The sequence below is a fragment of the Lycium barbarum genome, chromosome 2, assembly GCF_019175385.1.
Source record: "Lycium barbarum isolate Lr01 chromosome 2, ASM1917538v2, whole genome shotgun sequence".
Lineage (NCBI taxonomy): Eukaryota > Viridiplantae > Streptophyta > Magnoliopsida > Solanales > Solanaceae > Lycium > Lycium barbarum.
Window position 1 is genome coordinate 123,115,772 of NC_083338.1, and position 17,893 is coordinate 123,133,664.

The window sequence follows — 17,893 nt, forward strand, 5'->3', positions numbered from 1 at the left end:
TGAGCATTTAAGGCAACAACTTCACTTTCATTCCATATTGTATTAGCATTGTAAGTGTATTATGTTAATCTTTAAGATTTTTCTGTCAACAAACATTATGAGAAACTAATTTCAATTCTAAGGTTGTGAATCCCATGATGGGTATTATGTGGATGGGTTTCTATTATTGATATATGCATAATGGTTGTTGTTATTGTCACACCCTATTTTTTAACCCCGGAGAGTTGAAGTTAGAAGTACGACATATTGGAGATTCCTGTTTTTGTTTGTTTTAAAGGAGTCGCCACCTAATTATTTTATGGTGAATTAGGACACCTAAATTTATTAAAGTTATCTTTTACAGTTAGCTCTGTCTAAGGTCTGCGAAACTTAAGATTCTAAGTAAGGGTTCAATTAGTCTAAAGAGAAGGTATTAGGCACCCTTTAAGACCCATTAACAATGGTTAACCGACCAGACTAAAATTTAATTAGGCTAAGTGCGAATATAGTATTATAGAAAATAATAATTTTGTAAGTATCGCTAAAGTTATAGATGGACACGTAAAAATGTTATTAAAGTAGGGCTTGTAGAAAATAATGATGTGCATAAAGAGAGTTTAGTTGTAAATAAACTGAAGAAAACGCAAAACGGTGCAATGTTTTATAAATACCTGAAGAAAAGGAGTTACGTTGACTAATAAATGAAAACAATTGTTTGTGAAATTAATTTTAATAACACGTTGACAAATTTATAGAAAAAATATTAGTTCAATACAAATTGTGTAAAGGTTGTTAACAAATGTGTGTTTCAAATATTGGGAGGAAGCTAAAGTGAACGGTTGTTTATGAAAATTGGTTCGCTTTTCTTATTCCTCAAAATAAGCTAATTAGTGTAAAATTTATGATGTTTTAAATTTCTAGCCTAGTAAGAGTGAATCTTGATTTTTTTGGCTCAAAATATGTAGTCATAGTGTTTTGAAAACCAATAATTCTAAGAAAGATAAATATTGTGAGTATTATAAATAACATAAAAAGAAGAAAAATGAGATTTATGGAATTAATTATTGGTTTCTCTTTTAGACTAACCACCCATTATACTAACATTAACCCATTAATCCTACTAAGGTTCAATCTAGTTAAGAAAACCAAAACAAAGTAAAATGTTAGCTGCATAATACAAATTAGACACCCAAAAAAAAAAAAAAAAAAAAAAAGGAGGAACAAATATAATTAATGGGCTCAGCCCATTTTAGAACTGCTGCTGCGTGTTGCTGTTGGGCTGACTCGAGAAGAGGATCTTATTGGGCTTTGGCCCAATACCGAATGTGGAAGATGACGAGTCGCTTGGACTCGTATGCGATAGTCATGCATAAAAACGAAATAAAATGATTAGTATACGATCAATAAACAAGGTTAAACATGTAAAATATAACTCAAAAAATAAATCAGTAAATTATGTATACACCGTGTATATTTTAGTATATCTTATGTATATACATTCATACAGAGGTATAAAGTGTACATGTTGGAAAGCTTTCACCCTCGTCTTCCCGATATTACACAAGTTCCAAGGGATTTCACGAATCCCATGCATAGCTAACACCGGGAGGGTTTAAGCTTAATCCATACTGACCGGCCAATCTCCCACAAATGTATTAATCTAAGCATACATAAACACACACTTTCCTCATAAAAACTCCCGCTGCCTATAATATCACATGTTGCTTATATTCTTTTCCTATGCTTTGATTCAACGAGACAGAACACTTCAATTGCATTCCAAGAGATAAATTACTTGCACTATAATTCCTATGACCATTCACAGCAGACTAGAGAAAGAGACACGCACAAAGAACTCACTGCTGTATCTATACTATGCTAAGATACAAGAGGAAGGGACTGAAATATGCATATTTAATTATAAGTCCAATTGAACTCCTGCTTAAACTTGAAGGAGAAAGACCACTGAGCTGAACCAAATATGCTCTTAATTTATTGAATTTTTGCTTGGCACAAACATGAGGGAACCGAGGGAAATGAGTAGAAAAAAAAGATCACATACAAAAAAAACAGAAACAACCTTGTACCAAAAACTAATCCCCATGAATTCAGAGATAAAAGAGAAAACATCAGAGCATGCGAAGAGTGAAATGAGTTAAATTAAAGGATAGGATTATCAACAAAAAACTATTACTGCTTTAAAATGTTTATTACATACCCTACTGGAGCATGAGATTAATTTGAAAGTCAATTCACTCTTAAAACAGTATTCCCAGATTATTATGTATATCCAGAATATAAGATAAAAGAACTCTTAAATCTTGACTCCAACAAAATGAACACACATCTGGCACCTAACTAAGCTTGGACATAAATATAGAACCTAAATAGTGATCTCTATCTTGAAAGAAACTCTTTAAAGAACATATTTTTTCGCTACACGAACCACAAACTGAAACATAAATGCTCATTCATAGTTTTCTCACAGGGGGTACTTGACTGAAACACTCATGTATCAAATGGTAAAGATTTTAATATCTCGAGTAAAACATAACGACATGCTTCCGGACCACCTTACAGCCATATCTAACATTTTTTTTTCAGAGTTAACATCTATCCCGACTTAGCATATAGCGATTCAACACAAAATATGAGTGAGCAGCATGAGTGCATTGGATCATACTAAATTAATAACGAGTTTTAATCACCCAGTTCATCTCTTAAGACTATATCATCTCAACAGCTACACTATACCAAAAACTTTAGATACTAGTCACATAGTCTTGTTAATTTTTAATTAAGCAGGAACAGGGCTACCACACTAATATAACAGAGCTGAACCAAATTAAAACAACAGCAAAGAGAAGGGGAAATCAAGCTGCATACGAGTGTGTGTGTTTCTAACTTAGTTAGATAGGTATTAGAATGTGTGTAAGCCCAATAACATGTGCAAGTAACGAAAGAAATGAATAAAGCGGACCCAACATAAATGGAACAGTTTTAGTTTGGTCACAGACAGAAATGACTTAAAACAATATGAAGCAAGAGAAGATGTGATTTAAGAAAATCAGATTTTGGATACGAGAGCAGAGTGATGTAAACAGTGCCAGATCGATATTTTGGTTCATGACAAACATTTCACTCGCAACTACCGAGGACGCGTAAATGGACATGATTCATGAGCACATTTTGGAGATATACAATCCTTTATACTAAGTATACCGTAGTGTCTATGCATAGGCCGAAAATGAAAATTACTTGTAAGGCTGCCAAGCTTAGACAGAATACATTATATCCTATAGTAGCATATAGAAATCGACGAGACTATCCAATTTGCATTCAAACCATACTATTTTTAGACTAAGCATGTACAGCGTCAAGCATATTCGGATAACATAAAAGTGGGCAGAAAGCTGAGCACATCCCTTTACTCGTCTAACATATAGGCCTTATGTATTACTACCTGTTTTAACCATATACACCCAGTATACCTCAGATATACACACCACGATGTATATGTCAGATGTATATCGAACGTATATCTTTTTCTTATCTTGATAATCCGCTGTATATCCTATGTATATTCGACTTTAAATAGGTTCTAAGTCTGGGAGATTCAGTCTAAACATCTAAACCACAGTACACACCTTTCAAATTCATTTTAGCAAGTATCCTCCTATCCTAACAGCATCCAAACATCAAACCAACAACACGACGACCGGGAAAATACATAATTAACTAACCAGAACAAAAACTAAAGACTGAAAATAAGAAACGTATCGAAATTTACCTTTTTTGTGTGCAGTGAACTGAGGTCGTCGGGGTTTCGAATCTACGCTCGAACTCGAACGAAACTCGAACCCAATTAAAATAATAATATAAGACTTGTAGTGGGAAAAAAAGGGGAATTGTTGAGTGTGGTAAAGTTTCGGGTAGTTGCAGCGACGGCTAAAATAAAAACCTGAATTTTTTGAAAACGAAAGAGAACTCAAAATTTTGAGAGAATACCCATGTCTTCCCCCCTTTCTAAAATCAAAACTCCAAAACAACGAAACCCCCTTTTTTCGATCTCTTCTGGTTTGTTTGAGTTGATTTTCATCCCCCTCTTTTTCGATTTCTCCTTTTGATTTGTTTCACTCCCCCCTTTTTCGATCTTTTTCTGATTCTTTTATCTTGTTTCTTCTTGATTTTGTTTTTTTCCTTTTCTTTTCCTTTCCTGATCTCTCCCCATTAACGATTCAACTCGGATTCATTTATAGGGTTTCGTTTGTATTAAAATAAAGAGAGGACCGTGAAGGAGCAGGGGACAAAGAGAAGTGGAAGGAGTGTGAGGCGTGGGGGACAGTGGTGAGTGGGAGAGAGCGTGAGAAGAGGGAGGAAAGGGAAGGGGAGCGGCGTTGAGAGATGAAGATAGAGGCGGAAAAGAAGGAGAAAAGAAAGAAAGAGAGATGAGGGTCAAGAAGGAGAGGGAGGCGGAAAATGGGATTAGGTTTAGGGTAAAGGAGAAGAGGAAAAGAAGTGGACCGGGTCGGGTGAAATATGGGCTGGGCTGAAATTAAAATGGTAGTGGGCTGGTCCGTTTAATTTAAATATGGGCTGATATAAATGTGGGTTGGGTATTAAAATGTGGGGTGATTATTTGGGTAGGGAAATGATATTATATTTGTATTTTGGGCCATTAATTTGGCTGAAAAATATTAGTCCTTCCTCCGCTATTTAATTATATTTGTTTTTTGGGATTCTAACTGGTATAATATATATTATGTAATTAATAATTAATATGTAGAAGAAAAAATAAAGATTTTGCAAAGTGTTGTCTTGTAATTAATTTAACGATTCCAAACCCGAAAATGAAACGATGACTAACCGTTTAAAATCTGTGATAAAGTAATACTTATAATGTTTAAAAAAAATAAAAGTAGCGAAAATAATAGTAGTGAAAATAAAGTATTTAGCTCGTCAGTAAATTTAGAAACCCGGGTAAATTAAATAGGAGAGGGACAAAATTGGGTGTCAACAGTTATTTATTCTATCTTTGAGCTGTAACGTTGGGTAATGATTGCAAGCATTAGTCGAAGCCATTATATTGACTTTTCTTGGGAAAGAGAGTCAATATTGGTAAGATTGAATAACAATGACTCGAGGCGTTAACCCTCGTTTAATAGACTAACTTAGGAATAAGAATAAGTCTAAATTGGCATTATTGATCGCTCTTCGATTGTAACTCTTTTATATTCGGAAGAATCATAAAGAGGAAATACTGCTTAACTGTTGCGAAACATTAAGAAGTCCTTAAGAGACCAAGTGCATATTCATAGAACAACCATTAGAAGTATATCACATTGAAACCTGAAACATAATATCTAATCAAATTGGGGAACACAATCTTAGTCTCTCTCTCACATTAATTACATTTTAAGTCAAAGTATTCAATTACATTATTCAACAATCAATTCAAACTATCCGGAATAGGATTAAAGCATTTAAAGACTGGTATCGCATACGATTAGTACTCTTTTCTCTTCATATTCCCTGTGGGATTCGACCCCAACCTTGTTGGGTTACTATATTTGACAACGTCCGCTTTACGCCATTAATAGGTGTAATTTGAGCGTATCAACCTTGCATCGTCAATAGAGAACAGTTGTAAAGCTAAGCCACTTGCTACACACAAGTACAGTTGTGAGTTGGCCCATGTTTTAGGCCAAAGTGAATGAGTGGTCTCCATCCATCCCACATGTTCCCACTATATATACAAGATAATGACAACATATTGAGTAGACTTAAAAAACCTAATCCATATTGTGCAAAACCTACCGACACAAGTTTCTCAAGTGCTCTTAAGAACAAAGCCATCTATAAGGTGAAGAACCTAATCTAGACATAAGATATTGTCTATGTTCTTTGGGTTGCTGTAAGTCTTTGCTTACTTGTGCTTAAATTGTAAACCTACTTTTCCTAGAAAGAAAGCTATTTATAGGTTTTCTAAATTCTTAAGGTTGCTTCCACAAGCTCTTAAATGGTACACTATGCTAGAGCTAGCTTAGTTGTATTATTGTGTGGCTAGAGTTAGTCACAGTAAAATCTCAAAGGGTACCTTTGAGTGGTACACTAGGCTAGAGCTAGTCTAGGTGTATTAGTTTTCTTGGCTAGAGTTAGTCAAAATGAGGTATTTGCAATCGGAGTATTGCAAAGGTTGAGGGACTATGGGAGTTTGTTCCTACGTTGGTACTGTTGTAAGGGCTGAGGGATTATGGGAGTTGTTACGATTCACTTTTAGGTTGGTGCATAAAAGCTACAAAGAGGTTGTTAGTGCTCTAATTAGATTTTAGTATTTTTTAGATTTGCGACCTAATTTATCAAAGAAAACTAGGAGAATCGGATAAAAGATTTTTCAAGCAAAAGAGAAATCTTTTTGGTACCAAAGTTCGAGGTAAGGATTTTGGTGATTCCAAGGGAAGGTTTTACGCACCCTAGTATTAAAGATCTGTAGAATACAGTTGACCTACGAGCTTCAATATGAGATTAATGTATTATCTACTTAAATGTTTAATTTTTCGCAAAAAAAAACGTCATTCATTTATCATAAACATCAAAAGAAATTTCGACAAAAAAGTCCCCTTAGAAAAGGGGTTTTTGGTTTTGAAAATCTACATAAGTATTCAACTCACTTTATTATCGGACTAGGACACACCCGAAATCTCTCCCAAGTAGAGTCACTACTATTCTAGTCCTAATAAATGGGTATAGTACTTACAGGTTTTATAATATAATATAGGAAAATATGGAGTATATCTCCGCTTTTATACACACACATATATAAGGAAAATGATAATGTTTTTATTTAAGTCATTTTTTATTTAAGTCCAATTTATTTGTTGAAGCTCAATAGGTCAACTTAATCCACACCAAAGCCATCTTATTCTCAAATTTGGTCCAAGTAGATTTCCTTTACTTTTTGTACCTTCAAGTTGGGCTTTTGGCCCGAAACACTTGTTCTTTTCTACAAAATTGTCCCAGTCCAAACAGGTTTTGCCAAAGTTACTTTGATAGAAAATCTGAGTTTTTAATTCCAAAATTGTGTCCCAAGTCCAATAAATTTCAAATTTTACAAGATTAAATCATTTTTGAAGTCAATTTCAGTCCAAATATAAGTGAAGCCCAAAGAGTACAAATCTGATCAGTTTTATTCTGGAAAAGGCGGTCCATTAGTGGGCTTGAGGTCCAAAAATCAATTTACACCTTCAAACATTTTTTGACTATTTAAAGGGGGCGCAAGGCCCAAAACCATTCTCATTTCCATCTTTTGGATCAGTTTTAAACTTTGAGAAAGGTTGATTTCATGCAAAGTGTTAAATTAAGCGTGGTTTTAAAAGTGTTTAGGCGTCATCCTAATAATACTAATCATTTTCCGAAGTTTTAGCATCCATAGGATTTCAATATTATACAAGTTGTTTTTCAAATACATATATACAAGAATGGAAATATAGGAGAAAAGTTTAGGCTGGTGGGCCTGCCTAAGCCCACCAGTTGTTATTTTCACCCATAGTTGGGCCTTCAATAATGCAAGTCATTTTCACCCATGACTGGGCCTTCTAATGCAAATATTTGCTTCCCTTTCAATTCTATCAGACTCGATAAAAAATAATAAGGTTGGGCCTCAGGTCCAATAGGTTTCAAATGCAAGGCCCAAGTGGCCTCGACATTTAATCACATGGGACATAAAAATAAAACAAGGATTAGAAGATATCTAGGACATGTCCATTCATCTAATATAAACTAAACTATACAAATATACCAAGTATATGCGAAGCATGCATAAAATTATCCTTAAGCAGTTGGCATACATAGAGAAAACAACCAGCCCAGATTATAACCACAAGCCCCGTTGGAAACAGGATGATGAAAGATGCAGCCCAAGTAAAGGAAAAGATCCTAACTCACAATGAGTACGAGACAAAAGCCCAACATAGTCATGAAGCATAAAGAAACAAGCCCAAATCAATACTACTTATAAGGCAAAATAGCAATTCCAAATCCACATAAGTGATATACCATATTTATATTAGATATACAAGTGTTTATACACCAATTGTATACAAAACTGTATGTATATAATATATTTAGGTATATTTCTTGTATATCCGTAGAGAAATTAGTATTTAGATCCAGAGAGAAGCACATTTATTCATTTTTTACATCCAAAAAGGGAAAGAAAAAAGAGCACAACATGAAATATATATAGATAGGAATTAAAAGCCAAATAAACCATAAGTGCACTACTTTTAGGATTAAGACATTTCATGTCATTTTAAACTTCAAAGAGTGATTTAAGGCCTTCATGAACTCCTGTCAAATTGTTTTTACATTCTTTTCAATTCCACATTGAACATATGCCACACTAGACCTTAACTTACTTAAGTTGGTTGATAAGCATGCTCTGATAGGTACCAGCTGTCATGCTCTATTTTTAACAGGTTAAAACTAGTTCACAACTTATGAATATATTTCCTCTGGTTTTTTCAAATTTTCAGAGTCGCCACCTAATTTTAGGAAATATTAGGAAACCATTTGTAAAAAAAAATGTAAATTCCATTTTTAGTCTTTGAAACCTTTGAGATTCTAGGTAAGAGTTTTGTTTACCCCGAGGGAAAGGTGTTAAGCATCCCTCAGAGCCTATCCGAAGACAATCTTTAAACTTAGCTTAACTAACACTAGAGGGAAATTCTTTAATTACTTTATTATTACCTATATTTTTTCTTAGAAATCGGTGAAAAAAGAACACTACTTTCCTAAAACAATTTACGTAGAAAAAAAAAAGTTTTAAGGTAATTATAACTATGCGAGTGAACACGTAAAAGAGATAGTTAATGATAATGTATGCACGAGGAAAAAAAAGAGTATATTGTATATAAAATAATATATGCGGTGTAGAGTAAGAAGGTATGTAATTTATGAGAAAATTACATAAATATGGGGTGGGTTTATCATAAGTAAAAATAGCATAAAATATATATAGCATAAAACAATATATACACAGTTTCAGAAAATAGCAACTGATAATAACATATAGTACTGTAATATATACGTATAATGCAAAAGGTGATTGAAGGAATTAACAAAAATAAGATAGTATATATAGTATGTATATGTGTATGAAAATAGAGTATGTACCTTATAGCTCTTATAAGATAGCTTGGCCACTATACTTGGACCCTAATATGGAGTTCTTGTACTTAAATAATAAGGCCTGCTCATGTTAGTTAAAAATAAATGCTGCAAATGTTTTTGGCCTTGAGATATACCCTGTTCTTAGAGTAGTCGCGCTAAAGCTCAGATATGATTTCCCATTTTATACATATTATGTGGCCCCAAAACGTCCTGCTGCTTTTCTTTTTGTTTCTAAACCGAACTGTTTTTCTGGTCTCATTTTTACCCTAACAGACCTAAAAATATGTGATTGACAACAATGCCCCTTTTTATGAAAAACAATCTGGTTTTTGCCTCTTTCTGAAAAACCAATTGTGACCTGAAAATTTGTTGGGAAATCTTTAAAAGAAAAAAAAAATCTCAAAAGGTTATGCTAAATCTAGTATCAAAAGAGGTGGAAGATAAGGACTAAACTCGCTGTTATGCTCAGCCATTTTTCCACGGGTTCATTCACAAGCAAGAAACAAATATGCTACAAATACAATCCAATCAAAGTGTTAGTCAAAAATATAAACATGTATGCTAACGCAAAGACATAAAGTTTGAACAAAGGGAGGAGAACGGGGACGCTTGACATGAACGAACGACGCTAGACACAAGCAAAGGAGGCTGCTACTGTTTTTTCTCTGATCCGGATAGAATCCGGAGTTGCCATAACTCCAAATGCCCCCGAGTGTTTCATGAAAAGGAAAGAAAAAAATAATAATAAGGATTAGGGAGAATTCTAGATCGTCAATAACGAAGGCTAAATATCACATGGTATCTAAAGAAACATCTTCCTTTTAACATTCGAAACATGGAGCTACAATATTATACTTGTCACTAATGTTATGCAGCAAACAAACTTAGATGCTCAAGTAAGAAGAACTCATAAATCTTTGTATGGTTTGGACAGCTCATAAATCTTTGTATGGTTTGGTAATACACCAAAAATTATCTAGTTATAGTAGTTCACAAGGGAAAAAAAAATACAACCAGAATGCTAACGAGGAATTTAAAGCCTGAACTTCAAGGAAGTTGTTAAAGAGTTAATCATATTCTGGAAAAAATTCTTAATCAAACAAAATTCTTACAACCTTAGGAACATTAACAAATCTCAACAATAGTTTTCAACACACTTTACTAAGCTCATATAAATAGCAACTTCCAAAATAAACAAGCAAAACAAACAGCTACTGAATCCCTGCATATATCCATGCTTCATTTTCTTTCTTTTTTCCTTTTTTTTTTTTTTTTGGGTAAAACAAACAAACAAAATCTCCTTTCATATATTTTATGGACAACTGAAACTGCCTTAAGATCCTCAAAACAACAAAAGCTTAATACTCCTAATAGACCCATCCTAAACTAAATATGTACTTTATAGTACATACTTCACCATAGAACTCGAACACAAATTCAAAAGTCCACTGTAGTTTTTCGGTGACCACATCTCCGAATACTTGTTGTCACTGGTTTGAAGGAAGAGACTCATATATTTTGACAGTCAAACGCACAAAGTCTAATGAAACATGCATATAACAGTAAGTCAAACAAGCAACATACGAACGACTTGAGGAAACAGAAAAGTTAGCCCTGCGACGAAGTTATTCACATGTTCGACGGATTTTATTTTCATGAATCAATAACTTTTCCTTTAATCAAGACGAGTAACTTTTTTTTTTGTCTAGTCAAAATAGTAACTTTTTTTTTAGCAAACTTACATGAAAGCAGCCACTTCGTCTCAACACACAAAGAACTCTCCTAAAAATAAAGCTACAACTTAAGCGAGCTAACATACGGAGGGGGCGAGGAGAGACTATACCAATAAGACTAAGTTAAAGTGACCTTTTTCTTATGAAAATAATATACTTTATCAAACCATTTAAAAAACTGTGACAGACTTCAACAATTTTAGCACACTTTACAAGTTCATTATTAACCATTTATGGGCATATCGAAGAAGCAAAGCAGTCATTGGATTCAAACGTATTTTCAAATCTCATGAATGGATGGAAAAGAGAAGTAAGACAGTTTACTTTATTAAATTCATTCCCAAAATCTTACTAGTGCAAACCCCCTTTTCACCAGTAGCTAAAAAAAATAAGAAGTTTACCAGAGAAAAAAAAAAGTTTCTGAGTTTTTGATTAAGGCATTAGTTAATCCTGCCACTTAAAATTCTAATATGCGGCTAAGGTATCTAACAAAGAAACAAGGCATAATCACATATCTTCTCAAGAAATTAAATATCAATTCAATTTTTAACATGAGCACATTCAAAACCAATTTTAGACAAAAGATATAGTTCACTAGACAAGATTTCTAAAACATATCCTATTCTCCAAAATACGTAAGTCAGCACATTAATCATACCAGCAACTCGAATATAATAGCCCCATTTCCCTTTTAATGCAAGTTTAAGTGTTCCAAAATCTTAAAAAATTAGTTATTTAAGCTCAAAGAGGAACATATTCTTGATCTTAAGTATCAACAATCAGACCCAAAAGAAGTACACTAGCAACCAAACTATTCGTATGATTTTTAAAACTTAAATGCAATTAGGTAGGTTAGTGGATGGTGAAGCTAACAGTGATAGCAACTAACTAAAATGAGAGGAAGTCATGAAGCTCCTTATAGCATGATAAGGATGTGGGAAACAGATTTCAATATTGATTTATTGTGTTCAACAAAGCACCTGACAAGTTTAAAGTATTTTTTTTGAACATGTCTCAAGATTTAATCACGTTATGACACGGAACCTCATACAAACGGTGACTTTTCAAGATTTAACATCTAAAACTCATATCAAAACTCGAAAGGGATTTTAAGGGGACAAATCCAAGTTCAACAGATGCTAGAACAAGACAGTGAATTCCTTATTGTCTTCAAACAGGGATTAGCTATAAGTCATGATCAAAAGGGAACTCCTTACCAAGATTAAAGCACAGTGGGAACTTGATTAAATCTTAACAGAACCTCATTCAAACCATTTCAAATAACAACTTCAACTGGCAGCATACTATTAACCAAGCTACAAGCTAATATTCAGAAAATACACCTTTTACTACTAAGGGAAAACATAAATTTATTCATGCTCTTCTCAGAAATCTTTAAACTCAAAGCGATCGCATTGCTAACTACATAATCAGAAACAGAAGCAAATATCACATGTAGCACAGGAACTCAAACGTTGAACTAACTTAAGCAAGCTGATAACAAGAACGAAAGCTTTTAAACTAATGACTCCATTTATCCACTTATCAACTAATCTTACGTCATTTAAATTAAGACACTGAACTCTTTTGAACAATGACTGTACATATATATGTATATAAAGACCTTTAGACAAAGAGACGGGTTATATTTGTCACAAAGAAATGATAACCAAGATGTGGAAATATTCAGCAAAAACACTTATAATAACTTTGTAATTTAAACATAAAGATTCACATCAATCTTATGACCCCAGATACACTAAGAGGTGGCTACCACACACAGAGGTCGAGTTGCGTTTACCAAAACAGATTCATGCAATTCGCTAGGGGACATATCATTCAAGTCGTTCAACTAAAGGATCCTATATTTATTAGCATGATACATGATTGTATCTTAACAGAGAGGAGGACTACTTTTGAGACACGGAACTTAAGCCACAAGGCTTGCGAAAACCAGTAAGCACAAAGTTCAAGCTCACAATATGCTCGGAGAATTAAGTAGATTTATCCAATCCGACCTAAATTAATATCTACTGATTCGTGGTAATATTATGGTAACAACAATCCTTTAATAATGATGCAAACAACCCCTCGAAACAAAATGAATATCAATGCTCATGTAGTCGACTAGGTAATTAACATTTCTGAGTGCAATTAATCCTTATTAACTATTTTATCTAAGACTAGAACAAAACAGAGCAGCGAGGAGATTTAAGCAGGCAGAAATCCAAGCGAATGACAAGAACTATTAAACGACTACATTTCCACTTCTGTAAAATTAAAGATGAAGAGAAGACGAGTATGTTTACCTTCTTTAGGACAGCGAACTGGGGCTAATGTCATCGTCGAGTCTCCGAATCCGCTCCAAACAGTCCTTGCTCAGCCGAGAACTAAAAGAAGGGATTTCGACAATCAAAAACTTAAGAGTAAAAAAAAAAAAAAGATTTTTCACAGAATCCAAGCTTTTAACAAAAGGAATTTTATGAGGGGGAAGCTTGTGAAAAATAAAAGGGATTTTTTATGGTTTTTTCAACTTGTCCTCAACAGCCCGTAGAGGGGCTGTATTTATAGCTGAAAAAATGGGAACTCAAATTCAACATTGAAAACCACAAAAAGGGGGGTGAAATCGTTTGAAATAAACTTCAAACAAAAGGAAACCAAGAACGGAAGAGAAAGAAATCACCTTTTTCAGAGATGATTTGAAAGATTGAGACTGTTGAAACTGAAAATCCGAAAGATTTTTCAGCAAACCGAGCTCTGAAGGTAGGGTGAGGTCTTTTTATCCATTCAATCGTCCTTGTATTCGCAAGATTCTCACGTTTGCCCTCTTTGGAAGTTGAACAAGCTAGTTTGCAGAGCATTAATGGTTCTATAATCTCGTAAAGAGGCTGAGAGGACTGAAGGGACGTGACGGCTGTGGCGTCGAGGACGGCTTGTGTACGCTGGTCCGTCGATGGAACCGGCGGTCATTTGGTTAGGGCTGTTTGGTTGAAGAGGGTCGTTTGGTTAGATGAAATGGTTACTGACTTTGGGACTTAGGGTTTTTTTTTTAGTTTAGTTAGATTTGGGCCGGGTCGGTGGGGTTTTGGGCTGGGGCGGTTCGGGTCGGTGGGGAATTGGGCTAGAGGTGTTGGGTTGCTGATTTAATTTGGAGGAGAAGGGAATTGGCCCAATATTATGTAGATGAATTAATTTCTAACCCCTTTTTACTCTAATCAATTAATTAAAATATGCTTCTTTGACCTAAATAATTCCCACAAGATGTGTACTTATATAAATTTCAATACAAGTAATTTAATATACGTATTAAGTTTTAAAAATAGAGTAAGAAGATGATTAATATAGTAATAAATAGGATTAAAGGAAAAATGTCATATAGGAACACCAATGCTATTTTTGAGTGATTTAATTGTAAAGAATGATGTTTAGTAATTTTTAATTATAAAAATATGATGTTTGGTGATTTTTGAGAAACGATAGAAACCTTTCTTAATTTGGAGAAACAATATCTTAAAAATAGTGTAGTAATTAGTGAAAATATTTCAAACTCATTTTTGGGGAATTTTCATGACTGAGAAGCATAGTGAAATTAATTAAACAAAAAAGGAGGGCCAAAATTGGGTGTCAACACCAGCAGGTTCACAAAGAAACAATACACAATCACTCAGTTAAGAGGCATAAGTATTTGATAAGTTTAACCGAATATAGACAGGCAGGACTGACAGGATGTTTAAACCCTTCTATCATATGGATATGCGCACTAAATGGTTTATTCTCAATGACAGCCCTATATGATCCTAAGCAAACAGAGTAGACATGCTTCCATAGATGATTAATTGGATAAATAGGCAATTTTTATAAGTGCAACATAGTACCATCTAAGATAAGGATACACACTCACAAACTTAGATCATGTTACATTAGTTGTCCTAAAAGTCAAACAAACAAGTTTCAAAAAGGCATATAGTCTCTATGTGCAAGTCTTTAAGCTTCATTTCTGCCTTTCAAACACAGAACCAGTTATTTCACTGATAGGATAATGTTAAACAGGGTTAAAGGAAGTATTTATGGACTTTAAACAGGCTCAAACCAACAATTGATACTATGCAGAAGTAATCACTCAATAAAATAGAGACATTCAATTAGGTGCAGCATGATATTCACATGGAATCTTACATGAATAAACTAATATTCGGCAAAAAGTGGTTTAATCAGATGTGCCTCCAATTTGTAAGTGATTTATCATGCAAACTTAACCACAAAAAACAATTTAAGTGATATGCACACACTGGACTAGACCAAACAAGATCCTTCACGCTATTTGTTTTCAAATTAGCATGCTTTCACAGGTTATGAGTCAATATGCAATTATGATCCAACTAACAGAACTTCACATAACATTCTCAAGCAAACAGGATCCAATGGGCTACAATAACAACAGGTTAATATTATACTAAATTCATTTTAAACATAGTCATAAGCAACTATAACTAGTTAAAACTGAGCAGAGCAAGTGCTAATAAGCTTTCAAGAGTCATGCTAATCTAAAGCAGACTCACAACAATTTAAGACACCAAAATATGAGCCCAGATCACAATATTTGAACATATGAAATCATAGACTCACTAACATGATCCAACACTGAGCATACAGAGCAATAAATGGATTTAAAGTAACATGTTAGCAGCACTTGGCATGTAAAGGTTTGATTAAACAAGTTGTAGGCTAAATTAAGAAATATCTGAGACAAAATTGATCCTTATAGCACAACTAAGCAGGTTCAGACCCGAACTATATAATGCTAAATCAAAATAGAACCCAACTGACTTAGTTTAGGCAGACTAATCATGCAAAAAGCTAGTGCACAGGAATATGCTCAACAGGCTACCTAATTTAAACTAACAAGTGATTATTACAAACAAATACATGTAAGCTTAAAGCATAATATTGATCTAAAACTTATATATAAAGCTAACAAATACAGAACTAAACTAAACAAGAATAATCAAAGACTAATTATGCATAATACAACTAAAGCAACTACAAACAGGAACTAAACTACTCTAAATCTCATAAGCAGTTAAAAACACTCAAACAATTACTGAAAATAACTTAAAGGAAGATGATTGACCTTTCTTAGGCGCAGCCAATGGTTGAGAATGGATTTGAGAACCTTTCACCTCCACTCAAATCGCTAGCTACACACCCAGAAAACAAAAACCAAACTTTTAAAACTTAAACTCAACTCAAAAAATTAAAGGTCTCAAGAAAAGTTGCTAAGACCCAAGGTATTTTGAGTTTTTTGTGTGAATATCAGATATTTAGTCCTGTTGAAAGTGTGAATTAGGGGTTCTTTATATAGAACCCCAAAAATCCCCAAACCCTAGTTTGAAATCGATGTGGGACAAATGCCAATTCCTCATAATTGCTTCCTCACATCACATTCAAGGGTCAAGATTCAAGCAAACAAAAGCACAAACGGTCAGATTTAGGCGACCTCTAACGGATCCTTTTGGTTCCAATTGTGCCAATAGGATTCGAGGAATCAAAACACCTTAGGAAAAAAATCTACTAAGGACTTGTACTAGTTTGACCCAAAAAATACAAAAAAAGCAAAGAGAAGGAGTGTAATGTCGTGTTTGGGTTGGTTCTTTGGTGGAAGTAGGTGAGGAATGACAGATCAATAAATGCTCTTGCCATTCTCGACCGTACAACGACCACAAACACCAACGTGGGCCCTCAAAATTTCAAATTTCGACAAGTGATGTAAGAGAGAGGGAGGGGTAAAGAGGCGGCTAGGGTTTCCCTTTGGAACCCTTGGCCTCTTTCACGAATCCGCGACTTTTGTAGGACAAAAAAAAAAGTTGAACCAAACTAACACAAAAAAAAAAAAAATAAGTAGGTTTCACGCACTAATTTAATGCGTGAAAGGACCAAACTGCAAAAATAAAAGTTTGGCCTTTCACGCACTAAATTAGTGCGTGAATGAGCATGCGTGAATAGTGTACTAAATTAGTACTAAATTGTTATTCTTCATCATAAGTTGGCAAGTCTTCTTTATTGACTGGTGCCTGTTGCAAGGGAGATAAGTGCACAAGTCAATAAAGAAGACTCGCCAACTTATGATGAAGAATAACAATTTAGTACTAATTTAGTACACTATGCACGCATGCTCATTCACGCATGAATTTAGTGCGTGAAAGGCCAAACTTTTATTTTTGCAGTTTGGTCCTTTCACGCACTAAATTAGTGCGTGAAACCTACTTATGTGTTTTTTTTTTTTTGTGTTAGTTTGGTTCAACTTTTTTTTTTTTGTCCTACAAAAGTCGGCGATTCCCTCTTTCACCAATGAGAGCCCTGAGGTCTGTTTGTGTGGATATAAACGTGGATGGGTTGGGTCAGTCCTTTAATGAAATGGGCCCGACCGATTTAAAAAGAGGATAGGAGGGGGACTTATATACACACACGTATACGTGATATACATGTATACACATGTATATCCGTAGATATGCATGTATATATATAAAATGACTTAGGTACTTTAATTAAACAAATGGCCCTAACTAAGACAATTAACGAATTTAACCCTTCAATTAAAAACCAAATACAACTTAATTAACCAATTAACCAAACTAATGGATATGGTTAATATGCAAAAGGACTTAAATTGCAAATATGTCTTCAATTGACTTTCACCATGGAATTGACTATTTCCATTAAGGCCATAATTAATCTACTCAAACAATTCAAAGTTATTTTTTTGCAGGAATGACCTTAATTGACTTAAGCCATGAGTTTGGCAATTTCAAATAAGGCTTTATTTAACCAATTAAAGGCTAATTTTTCAAAATGTGAACCAAATTGACTTAAACCATGAAGTTGGCTATTTCAATTAAGGTCAAAATTAATCATATAGTGACCAATTTATAAATATAGCCACAGTTAAGCACTTAATTAATTATGATCAATCTAAAAATTGCATAAAGGCAAATTGATTATGCAGAATTAAG

At 34.0% G+C, this 17,893-nt stretch overlaps 1 long non-coding RNA gene across 1 annotated transcript; it reads right to left on the reverse strand.

Moving 5' to 3' along the window:
* Positions 1 to 9,591: 9,591 nt before the first annotated feature.
* On the reverse strand, positions 9,592 to 13,887 carry LOC132627024 (uncharacterized). Its single transcript, XR_009577747.1, has 2 exons — positions 13,567 to 13,887; positions 9,592 to 13,273 (listed from the first exon to the last, which is right to left on the reverse strand). It is a non-coding gene; the product is annotated as an uncharacterized LOC132627024 (long non-coding RNA).
* Between the last annotated feature and the right edge of the window lie 4,006 nt (positions 13,888 to 17,893).